The sequence below is a fragment of the Palaemon carinicauda genome, unplaced genomic scaffold, assembly GCF_036898095.1.
Source record: "Palaemon carinicauda isolate YSFRI2023 unplaced genomic scaffold, ASM3689809v2 scaffold648, whole genome shotgun sequence".
Classification (NCBI taxonomy): Eukaryota; Metazoa; Arthropoda; class Malacostraca; order Decapoda; family Palaemonidae; genus Palaemon; species Palaemon carinicauda.
The window spans coordinates 33,837-59,051 of NW_027171925.1; the positions used below are offsets into that span (position 1 = coordinate 33,837).

Here is a 25,215-nt window from a genome sequence, read left to right on the forward strand (position 1 = left end):
TAGCATCATCTGCATATGCAACAAGCTTGTTTTCTAGGCCAAACCACATGTCATGTGTATATAGTATGAAAAGTAATGGGCCAAGAACACTACCCTGTGGAACACCGGATATCACATTCCTATAATCACTATGGTGCCCATCAACAACAACTCTTTGAGATCTATTACTTAAAAAATCAGTAATAATGCTAAGAAACGACCCACCCACTCCCAACTGTTTCAGTTTGAAAACAAGGGCCTCGTGATTAACACGGTCAAAGGCAGCACTAAAATCAAGGCCAATCATACGAACTTCCCGACCACAATCAAGGGATTTCTGTACAGCATTGGAGATTGTAAGAAGGGCATCACATGCTCCAAGGCCTTTACGAAAACCAAATTGCAAACTAGGGAGTAGATGATTACCTTCAGCAAACCTATTAAGAAGTTTTGCCAGAAGACGTTCAAAAACTTTAGATAATATGGGAGTTATGGAAATTGGGCGGTAATCAGTGGGACTTGAGCTACCACAAACACATTTACATAGAGGAGTAACATTACCAATTCTCCAACTAGTGCTAAAAGCTCCTCTTCTTGCTAACTTGCGCAAAATAACAGATAACTTTGGAGCTAAGAAATCTGCTGTTTTTATAAAAAACAAAGGAAAAATACCATTTGGGTCTACACCTCCATAAGCATCAAGGTCCATCAACAGAGCTTTAATCTCACGAGATCGAAAAGCTAAACTAGTTAGTTTAGCCTCAGGAAAACAGGAATGAGGAAGTTCAAGTTTTTCATTACTCTGTTTACTGTCAAAAACATCAAATTCCATTAAACAAATTTTAATAATAAATACTTCAAAATACAATTTTTCAGCTTAACCCAGATCACCAGAAATGTCTTAATTAAAGTCTTTTTCTCAACCTCTATAAGTAACTAAATTGATTATATTCCCTTATGATTTCACTTTATTGTTTGAGGTAAGTAGCACAGAAACCCCTTATTATAAGCTGTAGCTGGATCTATTTTTACCAGCAATACAGATCAGGTGTAAAACTTCTATCTACAATTATTTCTTTTCATCTTTGCGAACTTCTACGCAAGTTAACATTGGACATAAGAATATACTCATGGCTTCGTTCTATTTTGCATTAGCTATTCCAATCAAAATAGCTCACTATAGTCCATTTCTTTTAGCGAGGAAGATTTGCACTGACTTGCAACGGTGCCCTTTTACCTCGGAAAAGTTTCATGATCGCTGATTGGTTAGAATTATCTCGTCCAACCAATCAACGATCGGGAAACTTTTCCGCGCTAAAAAGGCACCGCTGCGAGTTGGTGCAAATATGCCACGCTAAAAGAAATGGACTATAGTATTACACTGATGAATAAAAGCAGACTATCATGATGGGCACATCGTGTCGACAAAACACCACATCGAAGAATTCCAACATGAGAGAGAGAGTTTTGCCATAACTTGAAACTTGTTCTCTTGAGTAAGGCATAGTTCATTATCTACTAATCAACTGACGGCAAAAGGAAATGTCTTATTACATCTATCTTCATCGACACCACTAAACGCACCACATCCTTATAGCTATTACGGCGGCTCAACTTTTAAGTCATCGGTAACTTGCGGTTCTTCGTTCTACCTTTGAAATCAGCTTATCATCATTGCCTGGAAAAAAAGGTCTTGCTTTAATAATTTGAATATCTTGTAAATTTTATACTTGGGAGGCTACAAATAGTATTATTCTATATCCTATCGCCTAAAGACTTAAAAATTCCTAAAAAGGATTTACAAAAGTGATTTTTCTCCCCTTCTATGGACCAGTTATAAGTAATAATGGGCCTTTAAGAAAAATGATGTCCATAGAAATCAAAATGAATTTGTTTCCACAACATTTTCCCTAAACTTTATTCCAAGTCTTATGGAAAAAGTTAACACTATGATTCCTTCAAGAATTTATTATTACATTGAATATTACTTGTCCAAAAAATTTAACTAAACTTCCTAATACAGTAAAAAATTTCATGTTGCTTTTTCTTTTAACAAAATCAAATCCTAAATCATAATAATTTACTGTATATGTACCTGGTAACAACAGCTTCCACATTATCCCAATTCGAAAAAGGAAAACTAATGTCTTTACCTTTCAAATTCAGCTCCAACTGAAAAGTCTTCAAACCAGTTTACTTTAGATGACTGATAAAAAAGGAAGTTGACAGTATATACAGTACACCTATATAACCATATCTTCCTTTACTATTAGACTAAAATTCTATTGTGCATATGGAGACAAGTGGCATGAATTTCTATTAACCCTTTTACCCCCAATGGACGTACTGTTACATTTCATAAAACTCATCCCTTTACCACCATGGACGTACTGGTACGTCCTTGCAAAAAACTGCTATTTACATTTTTTTTTTTTGCATATTTTTGATAACTTTATGAGAAACTTCAGGCATTTTCCAAAAGAATGAGACTAACCTGACCTCTTTATGATGAAAATTAAGGCTGTTAGAGCAATTTAAAAAATATATATTGCAAAATGTGCTTGAAAAAAAAAAAAAACGCCTGGGGGTTAAGGGTTGGAAAGTTCCAAATAGCCTGGGGGTAAAAGGGTTAATACATATAGACTCATTTGGTCTATACAAACTAGTATTTAAAGTTTAAACATTGTCTTCAATGCCATCTCAAACACTATATTGAAAATTATTTAGATTAGCGAGTTTATCATCATAATCATCATCATCATCTCCTACACATTGACGCTGTAGTGGTCTGCGGACTGTGGCCAGACGTAGCACGCAGACTGCTAGTGTCCGAGTGCCGACCAAACCCGGTTTCACTACAGTGGAATACTCGGAAATCTGGATAAAAAGTAAACAATCAAGGATGAACTGGGCACTGGGCAGCACCCCTTGATTTTATACTGGGCAAGGGGACCCAGCTAGAAGCTCACTTCCCTATTGTTTTTTTCATGGGTTCCCAGTCTCTCCGCAGTGCTAAGCACGAAGTTCTAAATAAGAGGAGCAGTATGCTTTCTAGGTAAGATTTATTTGTATATAAAGGTAATTGAACATATGGAAATGAGCTTAAATATTACAAGGGGAGAGAGAGGACACTTCCCAGGCTGGAATGGGGGACCTCTCACAAGAGGAGCATACTGAAAGAGGATAAACAACAAAATACATTAAATTGAAGGAGAAAAAAGTAAAATATGAAAATGCAGGTATATAAAACCAGGAGAGGCATAAATATCTCCAAACAGAAACTCTTAAGAATTAATCCAATCAAACATTCAATCCACATATATGTACAACAAAAGCCCAAGACAACTGTATATATATTTGGGAAAAACACCAATGCAATTTGAATAAGCTTGCATTACAATCAAAGGCATTGCAAGACCATGTTGTACATCTGACCTGTCTCTACATTCTTACCTTTATAACAAAAAGACAAAAAACGGATTGTGACGTAGGAATAATCTATTTTTGGGCTCGAGCCATGTCGTCCTGATGGAAGTTCCCTTCGGCTGCTTTCTACTGTATAATATTTCTGCGAGTGATATTACAAGAGAATTACCGTCGGGTGTCAAGGGGTTCCAACCCCCGGAACAACTATCTGAAGATATCGTGTATAGGAAAGTTTTTATCCTCAATGCGATACGCAAAAGGGACAGCTAAAGATCGCGTACAGCATCAAGGCAGAGTTCAGGCTTAATGAAGAACCACACCCCATTGCAGTTTAAGATCCAAAACGAGTGAACAGTCTGGACAAAAACCTCCGACTACCTATTCGTGCGTAGGGTTTACTTTCACTTAAGTGTCCACTGCACTAATATCCTAAGAATCCCCCACCATCAATAATTGCTTCTCCTTACCTAGCACTTTCCAAAGCAGGGGGGAGTCCAAATCGCTCTCGCAACTTATCTTCAATAGGCTTCAATAAGGGCTTCTTGAATTCTTCGTTTGGCAATCATCATAAAATGAATTTCTAGAACACCGCTGGGTTGTCACTGAAAAATGAGAAAAAGGGGTCATGAGACAAAAAATGATTGAGCTTACAATAAATTAATAAATTTCAAATGCTTTATAATTATATAGTTTGTCTAGATACAAAAATATTTAAGATTATATCAACACAAATCCATTATTATTAGAACACAAAGGGCCTCGTTAGATTTCGCCGATCGTCTCTCGTCCTGAGCTTTTAAATCAATACTTTTACATTCATCACCACCTACTTTACACCCACAATACTCAGCCATATAGGCCTGGGTCTTCCAACTCTTCTAGTGCCTTGTGGAGCCCAGTTGAAAGTTTAGTGAACTAATCTCTTTTGGGGAGTGCGAAGAGCTTGCCTAAACCATTTCCATCTACCCCTCGCCATGATCTCATCCACATATGGCACTTGAATAATCTCTCTAATAGTTTCATTTCTAACACTGTCATGTCATATAGCTAAATTTTTTTTCAAATCTATAAAATCTGTTTGATATTTCATTGTTATACCACAATTCATGTCCATACAGTTTATCATAATTTTCTATTCTAGGATAGCATTTCCCACCCATATCATTAAGGTACAGTTCAATACCACAAAAAACTAAAGTCCTTGCACACATTACGCTAATGACACCAATTAAAGGTAGCATCAAGGTATATTTGACAATACTACTTATGGTCTTCTATTTACACTCTTAATATGCAATCCCCTATATAACCATAACTACAAATCAGTTCTTTCCTGATCCCAAATGCCTGTATCAGCTCTTAAGACTTCATGAGCAAGGTATGCATTTCATCACATAACTTCCAGCTGACTGGAAATATCATCAGAAGAGCTTGTGATATCTTCAGCTCTTATCAATATCATGGTATCACTTTATTAGAAATTATGAAAACTTAAATCCTATAATTTGTCAGTGTCCTTAATATGAAAGACACACCAACCAAAACCACTTGCGAGATACTCGTTACTACGTACTGACAAACTTCCAGTGTTAAAGACAAAATTCTACATATCTCAAGCTGTCGCCTTAATGTTCCCCCCAAAAATTAATTTAACTTACAAGTTTTTTATTTAGACCTTGCAAAGATTATTCTTTATCAACAAATGCCATAAAAATGATTGAAATCACACAAAAATCCGGCATTTCAGAAAGTTCATTCCGATACAAGTTCTTATTTTTTCCACAACGTATTTCATCCTTCAAATGGAATAGTTTCTACCCGCTGTGCGTCTAGGCTCCAATTTTCTTCAGTGCAATGCTTTCAGAATCAATATTTAGGATATATTATAACAAACCAATTCATATATACTAAAATCTAATGATTTTCAGAGTAAAAAAATTGTTTCTCTCCTAATAAACATTGTTAGATTGGAATAAATAGCCTCATTAGAGTCAGTTGCTATAGGCCCAAAGAGGGCGGGGGTGCTCATGGAAAGAACCGTCGCTCCCATATATCCGCAGAGAAATAGCCAATTAGTAGGCAACGGTACGAGTAAACTTTATAGTTTAAGCAATCGACGCGTCGATTAACGAGCAAGAGTCTATAGCAACCCGAGGGCTGTAACAACAAGTTGAAAACCTTAATAGAAAAGACCCAGGATTGGGAACTAACCTATAGAGTTATCACCCATCTATCCAATCCACACCCTGAGAGGGGAATGGGCAAATTGATAGAAAACCAATAATCATATTAGTGGTTATTTCCATAGCGGGGCCTAGAATAGCTTTCGTAAAAGGGATTCCAAGGCCCAGCATACATATAGAAGCCTCAAAAGTCAGTAGAGAACCCACCTTAGGTTAGGCAAGGCTGTTTCAGATATAGAAGACAGAAAGGCATGTGCCCTAGAGGTACCGGCAGTGCCAAGGGGGGGTAACGGCATTGCCGTCAGCGTCCTATGTGCCCTATGGCGCTGGTACAGACATCCACTCCCAGACTAGTACTAGCCCCGCCACCACTAACGGCAATGCCGTCAGGGGCAATGGTGCCTAGGGGCGGCGGAGATAACCGGCAAAGGTTTCCGCAGAGAACACCTTGCCATAGGAGAAAGCAGTGTCGCCAGTGCAGCACTGCCGTAAGTAGCGACGTATCGCCGGTACAGGTACTATAGGATGGCGTGCCGATATGTGGTGGCACAGCCGTTAGGTACCAGCACTGCTGTCAGTCTGACAGCTTAGCTCCTCAGGGAGAAGCATGCTGGCGGCTGTGGAGGGTCAGATCCCAGAGGGAACCAACCCCCACGATCAACAAATGCAAATACACAGCAGCATAATGATAAAATTCATGCAATGTCAGTCCCAAAAAGGCTAGGATATAAAAGAGAGGTGACGGCATAGTGTACCTATACTAACAAGCCCAGTGGAGGATATAAAACGAAAGAAAAGTGGTTGCAATTAAGAAAATACAAATTTGAATTTAGAAAATACAAAAAGAAAAAAAAAATCAGAAAAAGGCAAAAAACAAGAAACTTTATGGGCTTAGGCCATTTCGTGCTGATGGAAGTTCCTTCATTAGTAGCTTCCTAAGTTATATGTGACTACAGTGATATATCCCAGAGAATTTACCGAAGGTACCCAGAATTCCAACTCCTGGAGCGAGTACCCCTTAAATTTCTCCAAGGGTTATCGCGTAAGGACGTATCTTGACACATCTCATAGCTATTTACACCCCAAATAGCCTTTCACTACGAGAGGGAAAGTGGCAAGAAAAATAGGAGAGTCGTTAGAGAGGTAAAACAACACGACTCTTCTAACGTACTGTAAATAGTTCGGCCAATCGCCACCGTACGGCGCCACCAAACCATTCTTTCGTTTGTAGCTTTGCTCACCAGTATTTTCCCAGTGTTATCTCGCTATTTTCGAAGCTGTGCCATTCATTAATGTGTCTCCTAAAATTAAGTGTTAATGTTTTCTGTCATTATTCTCTTTTGTAAAGTTAAGTGTTTACGTTTTCTGCCACTACTTAAAAGTTTTCTGGCGTTTGTCATCCTCCTCTACCACCACGCCACTTCACTCTTGGACACCCCCTCACTCCAAAGGCAAGGTTCCACATCTTTGTTACTGTATTCTTACTGTTTGCTCTGATTATACATTTCTTTTACAGGTAACCAATGGTCAAGTTATTATATAATGATCCAAATGATTGTAGTCATTCGTTGAGTACTGTACATTGAAGTGTATCCTTTTTATAATTGAATGTGGCGTTTTGTTGGTCTGGAATGTATTAGGATAGTTACAAGTTCAAGGCGACTCACGAGACTATAAAAATCACATTACGAAAGCCACTACGGAACCAATTAATTTTGTGTTTTGAGGCAGTAGTTTTTCATTCTTGATTTTAAAAGAGAACACTTACTTTACATTTTATCACCACCTTTCAGTATTAGTTAACACATCCGTAAACCACTCATTAAAATACAAAAACCTTAAACTACAACTAATTAACTGTTTATGACATTTTGTTCCTTTCATAGTTCAAGATTCATCTGCATCATAGCTGCAGTTCAAATATCTTGCTACAAAGGGAACAGACAGATCTCCTGGCTTCAACACTTGTGCTAGAGTTAGAAAAGAAAATTTTAATAACACATCTTTTCACACAGCGGCTGGATCAAAGTATCTCTTCAGTGTACTGGCAGGGTGGGGGTTCCCTGCCATCGGTCAGCAATTTCCAACTACTGCCAACGCAACACCACCTTACGAGTTTTAAACTGCTGAGGTCCAGCTACACTTAAATTGCTTAAACAACGAAGGTTTGCATTTTGTGTAGGAACAAAAACCAGTTAAAATGTAGCTCAATAATTTCAGAAGCAATGGTCAGTTACAATACACATGGACACTGGGCTGGAGAATGACCATATATACATATGATTAGTGCCTTGACCCCCTTCAATTAAACTATTACCAGGGAGGCACACGCAATGGCTGCTCATGACTTAGTCCCCAAATCCCCATTCCTTTCTCATCACGATGGTGAGGTTACATACACAACAAGAAATGATCGAACTTGAACTGAAATTAACAAGTTGTTAATTCAAGATTAAACAATTTCACAGCTCACTGAAATTCCATTTGAAATTTTCCATTCCCACAATTTTGATTTCAAGCCTTTTTTTGATTGAAGCTAATATGAGTCAAACTTTCTTTTAGTGGTAAATATGACTAATTGCTTTTTCAAGCTTATAAATTTGATCGAGAAACCTCAACACTCATACCTTGGGAAATATGCACAGCTCCACTAATTAGTAAAATGCAAGAGATGAGAGTCACCTTAACAGAAAAAAAAACAAGCAATAGGAGAGATATTTTAAGACTATAATCAGTGTAGCTATTGGCCCAAGAACCTTTAAGTAATGCCTACAGTAAACGCCTCATTATGAACTGATGGCACAATCACCCAAAGGAACATTGTTATTAGAAAAAAAACATTGTCCCCAATATTTGTAATAAAACATTGTCCCAAATATTAGTACTGTAATACTATTTTGAGGTTGAAAAAGAAAATAAACATTACTGAGCTCAAATAGAAATCATTCAAGATTCATTTATCAAAATCAAGCTTTTGATTATGACTTCTAAACAAAAATTTCCCACCTCAACATTCTTGATTATCCCCCAAACGAAAAGCATATTTCCATACTTGTTATTAAAACTCCACCATACATATTCAGTCAAGATAAGACTTTTTTACCTTTTACTAATAGGTTTGGAATATGGATAGGAATAAATTTCTCCATTTTATAATCTTTTTCCCCGCTGGTTCCCATTTTTATATGGGGTCGCCATTGCGGATGAGCCGTTTCCATCTTTTTCTATTCTGCGCTTCTGGCCTTATCAATCCCCTTCTCCTGTAAGTCTCCTCTCACACAGTCCCTCCATCTCTTTCTTGGTCTCCCTCTTCTTCTTCTTCCTTGAACCTCCATCTCCATAGTATGTCTCCCAACGTGGTCCTCATCTCTCCTCATCAGGTGTTCATACCATGTCAGCCTCCCTTCCTGCCCTTTCTTTGATATTTCCACCACCTTTCACCTTTGTCGACCCCCTTATGTAGTCAGTTTTTATCCGATCTTCTCTATTTTCTAATGCTACTTACAAAAACATATAATAGCTATATATTTTGAATCTATAACCCTGAACTTTTTTTAGTGCTACTTCAGCGTGAAGTCTAACGCACTTTAGTGTGAGATCTACCTCCCGTTAGCACTTTAGCGTGAGGCCTACCTCCCATGAGCACTAACGATGACGGCTACCGCCGTTTAATCCTAACCTAACCTAACGGTATTCTTTTATACGAGCGGGGAGAGCGGGAGCGACAGGTCATGCGGTAAACCTCAGGTTTCACGTGGGTAGGCTACATATGGCGGTAGACCTCACGCTAAAGTAGCACCACTTTTTTAATCTTAAGGAGATACAATATTTATGCAAATTGATATATTTCCCGTTAGCATAGTACAGTACTGTTGACACAGAACACATCTTCACAACGCTTAGTTTATCTTCCTGGCACTATACTCTCCTGTGCCATTTGGAATCAACATGAAAAATATAACTTCATATGCATAAAAAAAAAATCACAAAAATCTCTTACCCTTCTAGTTGTAGCGAGTTGACGTTTGGTTGTAGCGAGTTGATGTTAATCATAACACAGCGGTGTTCGCTTTATAAAAACCATGTGTGATTTAGCACAGAATTCCTATCACCTTTCAACTCGACCTGAAAAACAAACTAACTTTAATATTATGTAATATATGAGTATTATTATTATCATTATTACTATCCAAGCTACAACCCTTGTTGGAAAAGCAAGATGCTATAAGCCTAGGGGGCTCCAACAGGGAAAAATAGCCCAGTGAGGAAAGGAAATAAGGAAATAAATAAATGAAGAGAACAAATTAACAATAAATCATTCTAAAATAGATAACAACGTCAAAACAGACATGTCATATATAAACTATTAACAACATCAAAAACAAATATGTCATAAATAAACTATAAAAAGACTCATGTCCGCCTGGTCAACAAAAAAGCATTTGCTCCAACTTTGAACTTTTGAAATTCTACTGATTCAACTACCCGATTAGGAAGATCATTCCACAACTTGGTAACAGCTGGAATAAAACTTCTAGAGTACTGGGTAGTATTGAGCCTCGTGATGGAGAAGGCCTGGCTATTACAATTAACTGCCTGCCTAGTATTAAGAACAGGATGGAATTGTCCAGGGAGATCTGAATGTAAAGGATGGTCAGAGTTATGAAAAATCTTATGCAACATGCATAATGAACTAATTGAACGTCGGTGCCAGAGATTAATATCTAGATCAGGAATAAGAAATTTAATAGCACCGTAAGTTTCTGTCCAACAAATTGAGATGAGAATCAGCAGCTGAAGACCAGACAGGAGAACAATACTCAAAACAAGGTAGAATGAAAGAATTAAAACGGATTTTGAGCGAAGCGAAAAATCTATTTTTGGGTGAGATAGCCATGGCGTCCTGATGGAAGGTTCCTGTTTGGTAGCTTCCTTGGGTATAAGACTACTAAGATATTCCCAGAGAATTTAACCACAGGTTATCACAGAATTCTAACTTCTGGAGCGAGTATCTCAAAGGTTTCCCTTTAAGACATCGTAATACAACAGGGGACACGCATGTCTGAACGTGCCACATAGCTATCTTCACCCCGAACAGAGTTAATGCTTCGGTGTGTAAGGACTGAGAATAGCTGGGAGCCGTTCCACAGCTAATCTCACTCGTGGCTACTACTGATACTCGAGACGTAAACAAACGGACGCCATTGCTCTGATGACGTCACGCCCGTCTTCATCCTGAAGCCAGTTGCTGCCCATCACCATGATACAATTGTGTAGGGTGGGAACAAAACTGGACGAAGTAGTAGGGAGGGTCCATCAGGACGCCATGGCTATCTCACCCAAAAATAGATTTTTCGCTTCGCTCAAAATCCGTTTTTTGGGCTCAAGCCATGGCGTCCTGATGGAAGAGTACCAGAGAATCAATGTATCGTGGTAGATTTTCCCCCAGTGTTAAGTGCCTAGGCATTGACAAAACAGCAAAGTAATCTTAGGTAAAGAACCATAGGAACGAAGTATCCTGCCCCCCTTTGGTAGGAAGTTCCTATGGGCTATGCCGACGTCAAAGTGGTATTGAAGGGCTATTCATCCTGACAGAAGAACTTGAAGAACTTAGAGATGAAGCAGAATGTTTGATATTTGTATAGGAACATTCTGAATTAGACCAGTGGTGGTTGGGCACTGTGTATAGAGTTCATCTCTTGGTTATCAGAAGTAAGTTTTCGTGTAGGAACCTTACTGAGACAGGGTGAATATAATTTAGGATTAGACATCTTAAATTCTTCATGACCATAAGAAAGGAGGAATAAATAAAACTATGACAGTATGTATTTCATAGTAGGTAGGAGCTGAAAGAGACGCATAAGTAATAAAATAGAAATTTTATTTCACAATGCAGAAATTAAATAATTTACAGCAAAAGTAAAGTTCATTTACAGTAATAATAATGTACATAGAAATAAAGGCTTGCTCTTGAATCTGAAAAGGAATTTCAGGATTAGTAGGTACTCGTTCTCGAGGAACGCAAGTCTTTAAACAACACATCATGCTCAAGGCATGCGGCACTTGTGTGACACTATGACATTTCACCTGGGATAAGAACAGTTATAAAAGCACTAAGTGTTTTTAGACATCACTATGAATCGCTCGAGGGTCAACATAGGCACCCGAAGAGTTAGAGTCCCAAGTAACTCACTGTTCTACGCAGAGTTAGGTGCAGGTTTCATAACACTACCTGCGGCTACCACAAAATGTTTGACTTCGTGCACTTGTTTCGCATAATGTTTAAAGAAAACTCGCGAGGACTTCCAGCCCGTAAAGTTTTTAAGGCTTTCAAAGTCCATGCTCTGAAAGAAGTTCAGAGAAGATGCCACTTTTCTAGGATCATGACCAGCGGGTGTACTGTTCGGATCCGCTCTGCGAATGAAGTAGGTGATTTTCGCTCTTAATTGTTTCAGTGACAGGTCGCTGCCCGATGTTTCTCCTTTGAAGAGTTGGCCTCCACCAAAGTTCGAAGTTCTGCGAAGATAGACCTTGAGACTCTCTACTGGACATAGAGAGACATCCTCCTTCAGGGGGCATATTCTCCAAGGGCCCCATCTTTTGGTGGGTAATTCGTTTTTAGCGAGAAACGTCGGATCAGGGGAGAGGGTCACTTCTCCTGAATCGGTAAACAGGATGTGTCCCTCTTCTCTTGATAATGCCACTATTTCGCTGACTCGAGCTCCCGAAGCGAGAGCAAATAAAAATATAACTTTCTGAGTCAGATCCTTGAGGGGGCATGAATCGTTGTCCAAGTTGGAGGCGAAATGGAGTACCTTGTCTAGTGACCAGGAGATCGGTTTCGGAGGGGGTGCTGGACGTAGGCGAGCACATGCTTTTGGTAATTTGTTAAAGATGTCGTTGGACAGATCAATTTGGAAAGCATATAGAATTGGTCTAGCCAAGGCCGATTTGCAGGTTGAAATCGTATTGGCTGCTAATCCTTGTCCATGAAGGTGAATGAAGAAGGACATACAGAAATCAATGGTGATTTCTTTAGGATTTTTTGCCTTGACAAAGGAGACCCATTTCCTCCAGGATGATTCATATTGCCGTCTCGTGGATTCGGTCTTGTATTCCTCTAGGAAGTCTAGACTTTTCTTCGAGATCCCAAACCTCTTCTTTGCGGCAAGGGAGAGAAAATCATGAGATGAAGGTCCTTGATTTTCGATGATGAAGCGAAGACAGTCGACTTCTGTACTTGTTGAGAGAGAACTGGGCCCGGGAGAGGGATCAGCTTGGGCTGCAGCTCCAGGACCAGGGGGTACCAGTTGCTCCGGGGCCACTTGGGAGCCACTAGGGCCGCTGTCCCTTTGAAGGTTCTCAGTTTGGAGAGGACTTTCAACAGAAGGTTGGTGGGAGGGAACAGGTATATCTTGGACCACCTGTTCCAGTCCAGTGACATGGCGTCCACCGCTTCTGCTTTGGGGTCCTCGTACGGGGCTACGTACAGAGGAAGTTGATTGTTGTCGCTCGTTGCAAAGAGATCTATCTGAAGTTCTGGGACTTGGTGAGAGATGAAGGAGAACGATCTTGCGTCTAGAGACCATTCCGACTCTATCGGGTTTGTCCGAGATAGAGCATCCGCTGTCACATTGCGGAATCCTTGTAGGTGAACTGCAGACAGGTGCCACTTCTTCTTCTCCGCCAGACGGAAGATTGGGAGAAGCACCTGATTTATCTGGGGCGATCTTGAGCCTTGGCGATTGAGACAACGAACTACCACCGAGTTGTCTAGGGTTAGACGGATGTGGATCGAGGGCGGCGGGGATAACTTCTTCAGAGTTAGAAGGACCGCCATGGCCTCCAAGATGTTTATGTGGAACGTCTTGAATAGTGGAGACCAGGTCCCTTGAGCCTGTTTCAGGTGGGAGTGACCTCCCCAGCCTTCCAGTGAGGCATCCGTGTGGATGTTGAGTGATGGAGGAGGGTGTTGGAGAGGAATGGACCTTTTCAGGGCCTTTGCTTCCGACCACGGCTTTAGGAGGCGTCGAAGTCTGTTTGGAAGCCGTCTCTTGAGGTCTCTTCGAGCGATGGATGCCGAGCGTCTCCAGACTCCCGCGGCATCCTTTAGCTGTGCACGAAGCACTGGGTTTGTCACTGAGGCGAATTGTAGAGAGCCTAGAACTCGTTCCTGCTGTCGTCTTGAAATGCGTTTGGATTTCAGTAGTCGCTTGACAGACCCTGCTATTTCCTTCCTTTTCTTCTGGGGGATGGAAAGGCGGTGTGACTGAAGATTCCAGTGGATTCCCAACCACTGAAACTTCTGAGGTGGAGAGAGGCGAGATTTCTTCTCGTTGATCTTGAATCCCAGGTGTTCTAAGTACTGGGTAACTTCGTTGCAAGACTTTGCACACTCTTCGGGCGATGGAGCCCAGACTAGCCAATCGTCGAGGTAGGCCATCACCTGGACGTTTCTTAGGCGGAGCTGTTGTACTATGGCATCCGCCAGTTTTGTGAAGATCCGAGGGGCCACATTGAGGCCGAATGGCATGGCCCGGAAGGCGTAGCTTTTCCTTTGGAGTCGAAATCCTAGGTAGGAGGAAGCGTGATGGTTCATTGGAATGTGCCAATAGGCATCCGCCAGGTCTATAGAGACCGTGTAGGAACCTTGAGGCAGAAGGGTCCTTATTTGTTGAAGCGTCAGCATCTTGAATTTGTTGTTCTCTATGAACTTGTTGAGGGGGGATAAGTCCAGAATGACTCTGAGTTTGTCTGAGTCCTTCTTGGGAACGCAAAACAGTCTCCCTTGGAACCTGGTGGACTTTACCTTCCTTATCACCTTCTTGTTCAAGAGGTCTAGAACATATTCTTCCAGAAGGGGGGTCGATTGCTGGAAGAACTGCTGGAAGATTGGGGGTGGTTGCGTCCAACTCCAGCCTAGACCGTTCTTGATGATGCTGTGTGCCCAGGGATCGAAGGTCCAACGATCCTGGAATTGGCGGAGTCTTCCTCCCACCGGAAGCACTTCATTGCTTCTGGTGTCCCGAGGACTTGTTGCCTCGGCCGCTAGCTCCCTTTCCTCCTCTACCTCTGGAGGGACGGCGAGATGCGTCTCTGCTTGCACCCCTGAACGAGCCTCTACCTTTGGCATGAAAGGTAGTGGATGGTTGCTCAAAGGCAGGGGTGAAGACCGGTGACTGTGACAACACCGGTTGGGGGACCAATTGAAAGGTCTGTTGTGGTTGGGCAACCACTTGGGAGGTAGCGGGTCCCGGAAACTGACGTCGTTGCTGACGTTGCTGGGGTTTTGGCTTTTGAGGTTTCCTCTTAGGCTGAGGTCCATCGTCCTGAGAGGGTTTCCTTTTTCTGGACATGCCCCACTTGTGGAGAAGGTTCCTATTCTCCGTGGCGGCTCTGTCAGTTATTTCCTTGACAAGGTCAGAAGGAAACAGGTGCTTTCCCCAGATGTTGGAGGAAATCAGCCTCCGGGGTTCGTGTTTCACGGTGGCACCGGCAAACACGAATTCACGACAGGCTCTTCGAGCCTTTATGAAGTGGTACAAGTCCTTCATTACTGTCAGTAAGTGGGATTTGGATAGTACCATGTAGTGATCTGGTACTCTAGTGTCACAGGCCATCACTTCCAGTTGGACTTGATGAGAAAGAGATGCCGCAAGCCTCTCCTTCGTGTCTTGTTCCCGGCGAAGGAGGTGATCGTTGAGCTTAGGGAGGTCTTCATTAAACTGACGTCCGGCGACGTCAGGATCGAGCCTTCCCACGACGAAAGTATGCTGAACATCTTTCCAGTGTCGAGCGTCAGGGGGGGTCACGATGGAGAAGGGTCTGCACTCCTCCAGTGCAGGGCAGGGTTTCCCTTCTTCCGCCGCTTTAAGGCATGCAGCTAAGGCCTTTTCCAAGAAAGGAAGAACCGCAGTGTCAGGTGCAACGTACGTAGGATGCTTCTTGCTCAAAGCCGGAAGCTTAGAGCCGGTAAAGCCCCTACTCTTAAATGCGGAGGCTAGCATAGCCTGGGCCTTTGTGAGATCGAACACTATCTCTTCTTTAGGTTCGGTCTCTTCCTTCGAGGCAGGTTCGGAACGAAGCCGGACGTAACAGTCCGGGTAGGCCTCAAAGCTTGGGAAGAACTCCACATCTTCCAACGGGACCGTGCCGATCTTGTCACTAACAAAGATCCTGCCGGTCGCAATAACCATATGCTCTGCATACCTCCACGGGTTGGCATGAGAGCAAGCGGGGAGATCCTTGACCGAAATCTTCTTCGGTTCTCTGGATCCAATCATCGACCTGATGGACTCCTGGTTCTCCTTCAGCCTGTCGTCCATGACGGCTCTAATCAGCCGGATCAGTTCTTGGGTAGAAGAAGAAGGATCCGGAGTCGAGGAGGTAGACGGAATGGACATTTCCGTCGGTGTAGGAGTAGGAGGAGGGATGGACGAGGGAGCAGCTCCAAGCTCCGACTCGGTGTACTCCACCTTGTCTTCGTCCTCTTCGGCTCCTTGAGCCATAAGCGTCTTCTCCGTGTCTTCCGAGACGTCTGAGATCTGTTCATCATCCTCGGAATCTAAACGACACTCGTGCATGGACTGAGCCATGACCACATCAGGTTCCACCGTAATTTGGACAGTGGGGATCGCATCTTTTGGTACCACTGAGTCAGGGGAGGCCTTAGGGAACAACAGGGACCTCAGTTCTTCGGTGGCCAGGTACGGTCCAGTAGCATTTTTCTGAAAGCCACGCACCCACTTGCGCAGCTTTTCACGAGAAATGTCTCTAACCTCCGCTGAGGGAGGGTTATGGAAGGCCTCAACTAGGTGGGCCTGGCAGACCGTACAATCCAGTGGATTCCAAAACTTCAAATCCCCTTTCTTGTCTGCACAAGGGGCGTGAGTCCTGCAAGCCGTATGCCCGTAAAACTGCGGGCGTTTCACAGCGCAGAAGGCGAAGTCACACTTCATCTGCTCCTCCTGTGGAAGAAAGAGAAAATGAGTATGGGGGAGTCATAAGAATGGCTCTTAAACTAAGTTAATATTAATCATTAATTTTAACTTAAAGAAGGTGTGATGCATAGAGAATGAAAACAGTAAAGGAGAACATGCTCCATGCATCTCGCCCGGCTGGTTACCATAAGCTTGGTCCTTGGATAATCCAAATGACCGAGATCATTGGATATAGTTTCCTAGAATTCCCAGTATTTTGGAACTCCATGGAAAACCAAGGACAAGATTGGGATCGAATTCATTCGGTTCCCAGTTAAGAGCCAGAAGGCCTCATTAAAGGGTAACTGCTTCTGGCAACCAGCCGTGCTAAGATGTACATAGCATGCTGGAATTAGAAGAATGCAAAGAGACAGCATGATCACTAATAGAGCAGTACTAGGTACTGATCTTAATAGCAGAAGCAGCTTATCTGTTTGCGATATAGGGCTATCCTAGTCTTATGATAGCTACAGTAAGGGGGTGCAAGTATTCTTGACGCCTCCGGGGCATCCGGCAAGCCGCCGGCATGCCGGAGCTCGCTCCAGCATAGATTCTGGCATTAGAACAGACAATTTTCAAAAGTCAGTTAAATACCAGGATGGCGGCCGCCGGCACAACGGCGGCACGCCGGCAGGAAGCGGCGGCTCCGGCAGTCGGAGGATGCCAGGTTGGTGACTGGGATAAGGATGGTAAAGGCAGTATCGGGTTGCCGGCAGTATATGCCGGCACTCCGGTGATCGACCGGCAAGCGGACGATTAGATAGGAGTAGGAGAGCCGCCGGTAGTAGCCGGCGGCAGCCGGCAGTCCCTCGGTACACGGGGGGCTGGCGGCAAGGGTAGGGAAGTCACCAAGTAGGAGGCAGGTATTGCCGACAGTAGAGGCGGCAAGAGACCGGCACCCGGATAGATAGAGAGACAGGGGGAGGGGGGAAAGGGATGCAGGAAGTACCGTCAGGGTTCCAGACATCCCTCCCCCTCCCTGAGGGGGTGTACCCATGATAGAGGCAGGCTCTAACATCCATGAGCAGGGGTCACTAGGGACCGGGAGCTAGGTAGCCCAAGGGAGGGCTAGGGAACACCCAAGAGGGGGGGGGGAGACTCCCATATGCAGAACTATACTAGTAACTAACCTTATAGGACACTATGAAGGTATATGTACCAGAGTGGACTGCACAAGGAAGCTCGGGTAGCCCTACTCTTCCACCCTAAGGAGGAGTTGTAGGACAGGGGACAGATGAGTATAAACTAACCTAAGCATAGGCTAGGCTATACAAGAGATAGGTGGGGAGGGAGAAGAGAGAAGTCTTCCCAGGAAGGGTTTCTGTACCAGAGCGGCCACTAAGGGAAGGGAGGACACTCCCTAACCTAAGATCAGGCTGATCGGCTAAAACGGTGCAAGAGTACAGTTTCAGCATGGAACAGAGAAACCTTCCTAACCCGACCTAGAACAGGGCTAAAAGTCCTGAACTAGGCAAGGAAGAAGACATATCGCTATCGCAGGAAAGTCATAGACTATCCTAGCCATAGAGGTAGGCTAGCCTAACCTCACTCTCAGACGCAGCCCTAAAGGGGGTTCATTCCTTTAGGGAGGACAGAGAGGCGATATATACTCTATTAGACAATTAATCCCTTTACTCAGAAAAGGGATCAAGGCTAAATAGAGGGAATGCCAAGGCAGGGGATGAAGGAAGCATATAGGGGTCCTAATATTAGGTTAGGCTAGAAAGAATCACTGACTAGCCTATCCCCTATATGGTCCCTGAAGGCGAAAACATTTGCATCACTGTCAAAAGTATTGTAAAATAATAATGCCACTATCTTCATAACTTAGTCTAGGATCACTAATAAATCATGCATGAACACTTGTATGTAGGCTCCTGGCCTGGGGGCTATAGTAGCCGACTGGTATGAGGTCAATCGATGACCGATAAAAAGCGTCTAAACACGATATAAAAGTTCCTAGCTATGAAGACTAAATAAACTAATGTATTCGATTAGTATATAATGCCGGAAGCGTTGTTGTGGCTAACTAAATAAGACATGCATAACAACAACGACGCCATAAAATGGCGGGTCCGGTAGAGGCACAGCTCTGCCACAAAACATCAATTATTTCGAAAAGTAATATTTACTTTACGGCCAGAGCTTAATTAAACAATACTGGAACCTTGTACTCAACTTTCCAGAAGAAGGCGAGGCTGAAGGTAACGACATAGCGAAGATGCAAAGCGATAAAGATAACACAGGGAAAATCCGTCTAAGTAGGGCAGCTACTAAACAAAGGATGAAGACGGGCGTGACGTCATCAGAGCAATGGCGTCCGTTTGTTTACGTCTCGAGTATCAGTAGTAGCCACGAGTGAGATTAGCTGTGGAACGGCTCCCAGCTATTCTCAGTCCTTACACACCGAAGCATTAACTCTGTTCGGGGTGAAGATAGCTATGTGGCACGTTCAGACATGCGTGTCCCCTGTTGTATTACGATGTCTTAAAGGGAAACCTTTGAGATACTCGCTCCAGAAGTTAGAATTCTGTGATAACCTGTGGTTAAATTCTCTGGGAATATCTTAGTAGTCTTATACCCAAGGAAGCTACCAAACAGGAACCTTCCATCAGGACGCCATGGCTTGAGCCCAAAAAACACTTCTTCAGAATAGATTGATCACCGAAAATCTTGAAAGACTTTCTCAATAAGCCTATGTTTTGTGCAATTGAAGAAGACACAGAGCTTATATGTTTCTCAAAAGTAAATTTGCTGTCGAGAATCACACCTAAAATTTTAAAAGAGTCATACAAATTTAAAGAAACATTATCAATACTGAGATACGGATGTTGAGGAGCCACCGTCCTTGACCTACTTACAATCATACTTTGAGTTTTGTTAGGATTCAACTTTATACCCCATAATTTGCACCATACACTAATTCTAGCTAAATCTCTATTAAGGGATTCACCAACCCCAGATCTACATTCAGGGGATGGAATTGATGCAAAGAGAGTAGCATCATCTGCATATGGAACAAGCTTGTTTTCTAGGGCAAACCACATGTCATGTGTATATAGTATGAAAAGTAATGGGCCAAGAACACTACCCTGTGGAGTACCGGATATCACATTCCTATAATCACTATGGTGCCCATCAACAACAACGCTTTGAGATCTATTACTTAAAAATCAATAATAATGCTAAGAAACAACCCACCCACTCCCAACTGTTTCAGTTTGAAAACAAGGGCCTCATGATTAACACGGTCAAAGGCAGCAATAAAATCAAGGCCAATCATACGAACTTCCTGACCACAATCAAGGGATTTCTGTACAGCATTGGAGATTGTAAGAAGAGCATCCCATGCTCCAAGGCCTTTACGAAAACCAAATTGCAAACTAGGGAGTAGATGATTACCTTCAGCAAACCTATTAAGACGGTTTGCCAGAAGACGTTCAAAGACTTTAGATAATATGGGAGTTATGGAAATTGGGCGGTAATCAGTGGGACTTGAGCTACCACAAACACATTTACATAGAGGAGTAACATTACCAATTCTCCAACTAGTGCTAAAAGCTCCTCTTCTTGCTAACTTGCGCAAAATAACAGATAACTTTGGAGCTAAGAAATCTGCAGTCTTTATAAAAAACAAAGGAAAAATACCATTTGGGTCTACACCTCCATAAGCATCAAGGTCCATCAACAAAGCTTTAATCTCACGTGATCGAAAAGCTAAACCAGGAAAACAGGAATGAGGAAGTTCAAGTTTTTCATTACTCTGTTTACTGTCAAAAACATCAGCCAAAAGGGTTACCTTTTCCTTTGGACAGTGAGTGACTGAGCCATCTGGTTTAAGTAAAGGTGGAACTGTTGAATCTACACCAAAGAGTGCAGATTTAAGGGTAGACCACCATTTATGTTCCTGAGTTGTACCAGAAAGTGTTTCTTTTATGGTTAAATTGTACTCCTTTTCAGTTGAAGCATAAACTCTCCGTGCAAAAGCTCGAAGCTGAGTATAGTTGTTCCAGGTCAAATCTGATCTGTTACCCTTCCAAAGGTGATAGGCCTCCTGTTTCTCCAAATAAGCACGTTTACAATCATCATTGAACCACGGTTTATCCTTCACTCGGTACCTTAGCCCAAGAGAAGGGATACGCCTATCAATTATGTTGACCAGATTCTCATTCAAAGGGACAACAGGATCTACACTACTATATAATTGTGACCAATTCAAGCGCAAAAGATCATGCAAAATCCCATTCCAGTCTGCTTGGGATTTCATATAAATTTTACAAGAGTATGATACATCATGGACAGGCTGCTCAGTCTTCACTACTAATGAAATCAAGGCATGATCAGATGTCCCGACTGGAGAACTAACCTTACTAGTTATAATGTCAGGGGAGTCGGTGTATACGAGGTCCAAGCAATGACCAGACCTGTGAGTAGCTTATTAAAAGAGATGAGGAACAACTGGGACCTAGGGCACGTGTCCGCTGCCATGATATCGCCTTGGATAGGGAAGAGTGGAGGCATCTTGTAGAGGACCACACAGGCCCGGAGCCAGTGGAGTAAGTGAGCGAGGTTGCGATAAGGTAGATCCTCAGCTTGGGAATAAACCACACAGAAAGAACAGGTGGAAAGTGACTGAGAGAAACAGAGAGTTAGAGAGTATAAGTTGCCACTGTTTATTATTATCATTATCAATGCCAGCCAAGCTATAACCCGCGTCGGAAAAGCAAGGAGATATAAGCCAAAAGTCTCCCACTTGGAAAATAGCTCAGTGAGGAAAGGAAATAAATACACTGCAAGAGAAGTGATGAACAATTAAAATAAAATAAAATATCTTAAGAACAGTAAGAACATTAAAATAGCTCTTTCATGCATAAACTATAAAATGAAATTCATGTCAGCCTGTCCAACATAAAAAACATTTGCTGCAAGTTTGAACTTTTGGAATTCCACCAATTCAACTTCCTGATTAGGAGGACCATTCCCCCAATTTGGCCATAGCTGGAATAAAACTTCTAGAATACTGGGTAGCTTTGTGTCTTCTGATGGGGAAGGCCTGACTATTAGAAACAACTGCATACCTAATACTACGAATAGGATGGTACTCTCCGAGAGGCTAATTTTTCATTCTGCACCTGGATCAGGATGAAGCCTTAGGACTAAGAGACTTTAATGTTCTGGTTAGTCAAATATATAACACTTATCAGACCAGTTTTGATATATGGATGCTAGATATGGTCGCTAACATAAACATTAGAGAAAAAATTTGAAATTTTCTAGAATGGGATTCTGAGAAGAATAGAGGGGCTCAACTATGACCGAGAAATAAATGGATGGAGAAGACAACATAATAGAGAAATAAGAAAGAGTACAAACCAACCAAATATATGTGATTATAAATAGATCGAGAAGACTCCAATGGGCAGGACATATGGCTCGTATGGATGAGGATAGAGCTCCAAAGAGGGTATTCTTGTCTGAAGTTGCTGGAAGAAGACCTGTAGGACGGCCAAGAAAATATTGGAGAAGATGCCTGGAGGAGGATGTAAGAATCTCTGGTGGAAACCCAAATGAATGGTTCCATCAGGCACAGGATAGAGAAGAGTGGAGAATCCTATCACGAGTGGTCATGGGTCAAAATGTGGCCTAAGTACCACCGGAGTGCAATGGAAAACCATCGAACTGATAACAATGAAATCTCCAGAATCTTCAATCGAGATAATTAAAATACAATAAAAAAAACCTTATGAGTGGAAAGGCAGGTAAGATATCGTGAGAGCTGTGTTTGTTTCAAAATTACTTTTGTACTAAAAATTTTGATTATTTTAATGTCTTCCTAGAAATAATATTAATGACTAGCACATTGCTGCTTCCTCCGGTGCCTTGGATGACCGCGGAGGTAGCAGCAGTAGGGGATTCAGCATTATGAAGCTTCATCTGTGGTGGATAATGTGGGAGGTTGGGCTGTGCCACCCTAGCAGTACCAGCCAAACTCGGTTGAGTCCCTTGTCAGGCTGGGAGGAACGTTGAGAGGAGAGGTCCCCTTTTTTGTTTCATTTGTTTGATGTCGGCTACCCCCCAAAATTGGGGGAAGTGCCTTGGTATATGTATGTACATTGCTATGAATGGAGGGATAGGGGAACAGTAATAAACTAAAATATCAAACCATTGTTCTCTAGTCCTGAGTAGTGTCATTACCTCTGTACCATGGTCTACCACTGACTTGGGTTAGTGTTCTCTTGCTTGAGGTTACACTAGGGCACACTATTCTATCTTATTTCTCTTTCTCTTGTTTTGTTGAAGTTTTTATAGCTTATATCAATATTTATTTTAATGTTGTAACCCTTAAAATATTTTATTTTTCCTTGTTTCCTTTCCTCACTGGATTATTTTTCCTGTTGGAGCCCCTGAGCTTATAGCATCCTGCTTTTCCAACTAGGGTCGTAGCTTAGTAATAATAATAATCATAATAATAATAGAAAGTTGAAAGACCCAGACTATCCTGTATACTGTATAGTTAAAGAGAATAAACCATTCAAATAAGGTCTGAAGTCAGATAATAGTGGAGATAACAGATGACACAAGCAGCAGATTTAGACACTTGTTCTCCAAATCCTTCTAATCAAATCTGGCTGACTGGCCAATTGAAAAACAAAATGCCACCCAAATTAGCTGCCAAATGTGGCCATTTTGTTTAGAGGCACTAGTCGTTGTCCAAGTTGCATGACCTAGATATATATTCTTACGTTTGCAAAGCTACTGAGGTAGATTTTAGCGTTTATAAAACAATAACACATTTTCCACAAGTTTTTCCTGTTTGTAAAGCACACAGACACATTTTTCTCAGTAATTTTCCCATTATAGATCCGCGGTAAACTGCAATGTCTTGCGGACTAAACTATAAAAGGGAAGCGCACAGAAGCCCTCTGCGTGTGACGAAGTACGTCTAACTTTCCAAAACTTTCGAGAGAATGAAGATGATGAAGAATTTGTTGGGTCCAACCAAGGCCTATTGGTGACATCACACCTGTGAAACTCCACATGAGGCTTAGTTCAGCTAAATAGGAAATGTATGTTGACAATGTACTTTGCTAACTAGTATCCCAAATGCTGTCTAACTAACAAGAAAACAGTTTGGCAGCCACACCTTAAAGAAAGGACATGCCAGCACGGGAGAGTCAAACCAAGGATTATGGGGTTTTATTTAACTGGATTGTGTTTAGATCACATAGGACTTACTACATCGGAAGAATAATCGGACCAAGTGAAGGGCTCGGTGCAAGAAACTAGTGGTATCGCATTCAGGGTTGTGGTGACCGACATGGGAACGTCCCTGACTGGTGAACGCCAGACTGAAGTTTGAGTCCCGCTCAAAACTCGTTAGTGTCTTTGGTCACTGCAACCTCACCATCCTTGTGAGCTAAGGATGGGGTGTTTGGGGGATGTATATAGGTCTATCTGCTGAGTAATCAGCAGCCATAGCCTGGCCCTCCTTGGTCCTAGCTTGGGTGGTGAGGGGGCTTGGGCACTGATCATATGTGTATATAGTCAGTCTTTAGGGTATTGTCCTGCTCGATAGAGCAATGTCACTGTCCCTTGCCCCTGCCATTCATGAGTGGCCTTTAAACCTTTAAAGTGTCTCATTAAACAAGTACAGGGTGGTAAAAGGATAAACCCTCAGTCCTGAACGTCATAGTGACTAAGGACACTAGTTATACTGGAAAATTGCGAACGCTAATTGGACCATCTGTTTTCTATGTCAGGTTAAGAAAGAAAGATTTAAAAGTCCCCCAGGCTAATCCTGCCAGAAGAGGCATTGATGAATACTGCTAGTTTGGATGAAGCAAAACTAGATCTCTGTCTACTAACACAGACAACCGTCAGAGAACATGCAGTGTGTTGCCTATCAGGTTGGGATCATCTAAGGCCAGGTAACCATCTACAATCTAGACACGTGTAATCCTGCTGAATGGGGTTGGATAGAGGAAAGAGAGACCGGATACATACGTTTGGACAATACTAACCCCTTTTGAAGAGAGCTGTTGCGAACTGAAAAAGCGTTCCTGTAAGAAAGACTGCAAAGGAAGATGCAAGCGCTTACAGTCAGTGCTCCCTTGCGTATGAGAGCAGCAGAGGCCGGAGGACCAGTGGCATGGTTTAAACATTGTAGTGCAAAGCTTACAAAATGAAAAATGGACAATCTGGTGGCCGTCTTGATAAAAACAGTAAAATCTTGAGAAATATGTCACTAATTTATAAACAATTCAATTTTGAAATATATGCATTATTTTTCTTCATAAACACTAAAATCTACTTCATAGGAATCCACACGTAGGTCATGCAAATCGTATACCTACTACTTCCAAGATAAACATTAACTTCGAACGACTAATTTGGCAGCCATCTTGGATTTTCAATTGGGTGGCTGATGTTCTGATGAGCATCTCTTCTGATGCGATTGGAACTGTAAAATACACCTTTAACCTTTCACTTCAAACATGGGGGAAGTAATCTGGTCTTAACCCTTTTACGCACAATGGACGTACTGGTACGTTTCACAAAACTCATCCCTTTACCCCCATGGAAGTACTGGTACGTTCTTGCAAAAAACTGCTATTTACATTTTTTTTGCATATTTTTGATAACTTTAT

The 25,215-nt window shown here is 42.2% G+C and overlaps 1 protein-coding gene across 2 annotated transcripts in view; it reads right to left on the reverse strand.

The window, feature by feature from the left end:
* Positions 1-784: 784 nt before the first annotated feature.
* LOC137637310 (uncharacterized) overlaps positions 785-25,215 on the reverse strand; it is a 60,589-nt gene continuing 36,158 nt past the window's right edge. For both annotated transcript variants that reach the window (XR_011043546.1, XM_068369548.1), the window contains exons 5-7: positions 9,589-9,713; positions 3,873-4,007; positions 785-1,657 (exon numbers count right to left, since the gene is read on the reverse strand). The gene's annotated coding sequence lies outside the window, so the exon portion shown is untranslated. The remainder of the gene's footprint in view (positions 1,658-3,872; positions 4,008-9,588; positions 9,714-25,215) is intronic.